Source organism: Lygodium microphyllum, chromosome 13, assembly GCF_053477565.2.
Source record: "Lygodium microphyllum isolate KBCC chromosome 13, Lygodium_microphyllum_v1.1.10, whole genome shotgun sequence".
NCBI classification, from domain to species: Eukaryota; Viridiplantae; Streptophyta; class Polypodiopsida; order Schizaeales; family Lygodiaceae; genus Lygodium; species Lygodium microphyllum.
The window spans coordinates 73,809,519-73,814,653 of record NC_141147.1 but is presented as its reverse complement, the minus strand read 5'-3'; the positions used below and the strand labels follow the sequence as shown (position 1 = coordinate 73,814,653).

General features: G+C 37.1%; 1 pseudogene across 1 annotated transcript; it reads left to right on the top strand.

The window, feature by feature from the left end:
• The first annotated feature begins 479 nt into the window (after positions 1 to 479).
• LOC148026769 (laccase-4 pseudogene) lies at positions 480 to 2,004 on the top strand (annotated as a pseudogene). Its single transcript, XR_015692759.1, has 3 exons — positions 480 to 1,044; positions 1,123 to 1,242; positions 1,534 to 2,004. The product of XR_015692759.1 is annotated as a laccase-4 pseudogene (transcript).
• The last annotated feature ends 3,131 nt before the right edge of the window (positions 2,005 to 5,135 follow it).

The window sequence follows — 5,135 nt, the reverse complement described above, 5'->3', positions numbered from 1 at the left end:
CTCAAAATGTCATCTTCTCTCCCCTTTAGGACACATAGTACCGCTACTTTTCGGAATAAAAAAGTCCAAGGATGTGGCAGTTAATTTAGATATGAGCATAACCTAGTTTTAAGACTAAAAGGTTGAAGGTTTAAAACACATCTTGTAAGTAGTGAAGTTATTTATGACCCATCCAATCTCTTATTTGATTACTTTCAATCAACCACGCTAGCTCATCTTTCATTGTTTGACCGCCACGCACCAATCCATATATATTGTTCTACCAAGCAAAGGTTCTGCCTATTAAAGTTCTTAAAGTATAGAAACTGTAAAGAGTATCCATTATTTGCATAAATGTGTGCTAGCTTAATTTGTAATTACTCAAGATTTTTTGATGTATTCTCAAGTGTATCGAATTTCCTCATGTGTATTACATACTTTATGGTAGGCTTGGCTTGATTTTGATTGATGTTTGCATTCATGTATAACAAAGGTTTCCAATGTGTATCAGGTACTTCATTGTAGCAAGGGCCTATGACTCAGCAGGCCCCACCGTCCCCTTTGACAATAGCACCACAACTACAATTTTGGAGTACGATGATTTCTTCCCAGGAGCCAACTCTAGCATGCAAGGACAATCCATAATGCCAACCCTTCCACCTTACAATGATACTACCATCGCCAACAATTTTAGCAGTAGCCTTCGAAGCCTCAACTCACACAAGTACCCAGCTAAAGTCCCACAAACTGTGGATCGCCACTTATTCTTCACAGTTGGACTAGCGAGAAAGCCATGCCCACGCACCAAGAAATGTCAAGGTCCAACTGGAGGCAAGTTCTCAGCAGCCGTTAACAACATCTCGTTCAACCTTCCTAATACCGCCCTACTTCAAACCTACTTCTCAAGTAAGAACTTTAGTGGAATCTTCACCACTGACTTCCCTGACAATCCTATTATGCTATTTAATTTTACTGGGACTCAACAACCTAAGAATCTAGCCCCTTTGACCGGCACAAGGGTTAGTCGCCTTTCTTTCAACTCGACCGTGCAACTTGTGTTGCAAGGTACGAGTATCCTTGGGCCTGAAAGCCACCCCATCCATCTCCATGGTTTCAATTTCTTTATTGTCGGTGAGGGTACAGGAGACTACAATGCTACGCTAGATCCAAAGCATTTCAACTTGGTGGACCCCCCAGAGCGCAACACAGTCAATGTTCCAAAGGGGGGATGGGTTGCGTTACGATTCCTAGCCGATAATCCGGGTAGGACTTTACATGTTTAAATATCTTTTAAAAGTGGAAAGGATAAATAAAACTAACCCATACCACTAGATTATAGATCATGCACAGAAATTCATGAAAATAAACGAAAGAGTTAAAACATTTTCCAAGCACTTCAAATTTAAAGAGCATAATATTGTTCATGCGAATAACAAAGGCCAACATTCTCATGGAGTACAAAATCTTTGTAGTATTTTTATTTTATATCTAATCTCTTATACTTGAGTACTGACATGAGAAAAACCTCTAATTTGTTGCTTTGGTGAGAGTCAGGTGTATGGTTCATGCATTGCCATTTGGAGGTCCATACAAGTTGGGGTTTAGAAACAGCATTCGTAGTCAACAACGGTGTGGGTCCTCAACAAACCCTCGAACCCCCACCAATTGATCTACCTTCTTGCTAAATAAATTTTGCCAATCAAGATCTCTCAAAACTAATAGTCATGCTTCTACACTAGCATGATGAAGAATAGAGAAGCTGTGGTGGCCACACTTGCCATGCCCACTTGAATTTTGTCTTTTGCTACTAGTTTCACCGGAAAAAAGAAAAGTAAAGAGGACAAGTTAGGTGGTTTGTAAGCAAAATGAGTACATAAGAACCTTCTTTGTGTTGCCTTCTAGGCTTCCTTGGTAAGGGATTTTCCACTTGAGAACAATTTGTATCCTCATTTGACATAATGGTAAACAATCATGTGTCCTACATGATCTGCTTATTAGTGCTATTATTTTTCTTTATGTCATCGCTGATCCATACATAACATCGACAACGGTGGATTGAAATAAAATGCATGCAGACAAGGAATGAGAAGACCATTTTGAAAACATTTCTAAAAGAGTTAACTTGGCACATCAAGACACTTTGTGTCATTATGGTGAACTCCGATAATTCATCACCATATGGCCTATGAATTAATGTTTTAGGAGCTCTTTTGGCTAAGATCGTGGTCTCATACATACATGTGATGATTTCTTTCGATTTGAGGTAGCAGACTTGGCCTCCTCTATCTTGCAGAGTTTACCTTTAGGTCTATGAATTAACTCTTCTTGATGTCTGAGAAGAACTCGCGGTGATAATATTCACTTTTTAAATTGAGGCTAGTTCGTAATCTTGATAATATCGAAGCTCATCCTAGTGTGTTTTGAGGAAGCTGCCGTCAAATTCGGAATTTCACATTACTCTTTTGTCAATTCCAAAGATGTGAACATCAAATTTGGAGTTTCATGTTACTCCTCCATCAATTTCAAACATGTTCAATCATTTGCAGAAGTGCAGTTTGTGGTTTTGACCTGCATGAAGATGGGTATTGCCGATGCATGACCTCCTCATCTTTGGCCACCAAGAAAGAGTCGAGAGATTCTTCCACGTAATCTTTTTCCATCCTCTGCTATTTCTATACATATAGCCTTTGCAAGTGTTCATTTGATGAAGTAGTCTTGTATGGTGTCCTTTATTGGTGCTACACATGCAACATCAGTCCTACATGGCGTCATATCGCAATGGTTCAATATGCATCGAATCTATGACATAGAGAGAGAGAGAGATAGATAGATACATAGAGAGAGAGAGAGAGAGAGAGAGAGAGAGTTTACGAAAGAGAGAGAGAGAGAGAGAGAGAGAGAGAACAACCGAATCTCTTGCAAAGCGCAATCCAATGAACCCGTCCTCCCACAATGGGTCAATGCTTCTTCTTTGTTGATATCATAAGAGATCTTATTCCATATACCATTAGGAGGAAAAAGCCTTGGAGGCTCACACTCCTTTGGTGCCGATACCCATAATCTCCATCAGGCCTCCGATGCCCATTACCTTGATGAGTCCATGACATGTGTGCTGCAACACTATGGCCAAGTCGATTCAATTTGTGTAGTGTACAATTTTTCTTCATAGCCTTTGCCAATGAGATGGAGCTTATAATCATAGAAACTACAACAACCCTACCACATACTTTCCTAGGGGATAAAATACCCTTTCCTTTGAACTCACATGGTATCTTACATGTTCTATAAGGTGGACTCCCTAGGCATGCTTGCAAGCCCATTACTTCCACCATATCGATGCAATAGTATCATTGCCTACTAACTAGTGTAATGCAAGGAGGTCTCTCAATGGTCCTTGCCAATAAGCCAAAGCATGCATATAGGTAGGGTCTTTCCTTGTATCACTCTCTGGTACATTTACAAGGCATGTATCTCTTTTGAAAGACCATGCTCAATTTTAAGATTAAGCCTAGAATCTTGCATGTAGTATCTTTTGTAACATTGAGCCTAGAATCTCACCTGTACGATCTTCCCCTAGAATAGATTCACTAGAAATTTTTCTTTTTAAAATAAATTTTTATTTTATTCATAAGAGGATTAATTTTGAGATGGTGCCTAAAAACTCACATATAAGATCTTCCTTGTATCAATGTCTAGAGTATCTTTACTAGACACTTGTCTCATTCATTAAGAGGCTCAGTTTCAAGATTGAGCCTCATGTGACACTATTGGCTATGAACAACACTTAATCTTAAGGTTGAGCCTCACTCATGTGCTCCTAAAGTCCAATGAGGATGGAAGATCCTAATTCATGTGGCTAGGGGCTCTTATGCCACCAACACCTAGCTCAAAACTTACTGTGCTTATCAAAATTTGAGTATAATTAAGCAAATTTATATCTTTACATGAGGCTCAATTTCAAGATTGAGCCTCTTGTCATACTATTAGCATGTTTCTTAGATTTTATGAGACTCAAGGTGTGGTTTTACCTCCTCTATTTGCTTGTGTTTCACAAAGCTACAATTAAAAGAGATTAAATAACATCACCTAATGCAATAGTATCATACTCATTTGAGAAACTCCTTTATTTCCTAGTGCTAGTATTAGATCACACTTAAGTCTTACCCTCATGCAACACTATTTTTATTAAACTTGATTTCTTAAGCTTCCAAGTTTAATTTATTTTTCTCTATTTATTTGTGCTTCAAAGATCTAATAGACAATATTCGAGCTCTAATTTCAAGCAATTAAGCTCTCTCCTTTAGAAAAATAAGAATGAAGCTCTCCAAAAGGTAATAGTTATAATAATTATTATATGTTTTGATCCTAGTAAAGAGATATGAAAATGTGCATCCTTGAATCTAATGCTCCATATAGAGGTTTGACCCATCATTACGTCAAACAATTCACAAGAGGTATTTGAATCAATTAAAGAAATGGAGCTTAAAGTGACCATAGTACTAGGAAGTGATCTATAACACAATAACATCTCAACTATCAATGTAGAATAGGATCTTATGAATACAGACTCAACATAATAATTTAAATATCTCATCTTAAGAACAAGGTAAGTAGAAATATATGGAAAACATATCTATATCATACCATTTGCACTTTTGAGAAGATTTAAGAAAACACTTAATTTAATTGTCTTTTCTTGATAATACTACTAATCAGTATAAAAAGTATTAATTTTGATATCAATGACTTGATTTGATTTAAAAATGGCACTTGAATGAGCGTCAAAATTCCTAAATTGATATTTTAAGTTAATTGATGTAAATCATGCTTTTTACTTAGAAAATTGGCTATATTGACATTTTCTTTGTCTAAACCCATTAATAATATAAAATACTCTAGTATGATAGTAAAGGAGGCTGCACACAAGGGGGAACAAGAATTGTGCCCTTCTTTTGAACTATCCTAAACTAGAAATAGCAGCAATTACTACAACTCTCTTGTTCGTATACTCAAATTGTGAGACTTGGGGTGTTGAGAGAATGGAGGGAAGGTAGATCCAGGCATGCATAGTTTAAGTGCACTTTAGAAGAGCTTGAACAAGGTCATAATGGGAGGAAATTTACATTTATTCTTATATTCAATGTTTTAAACTATAA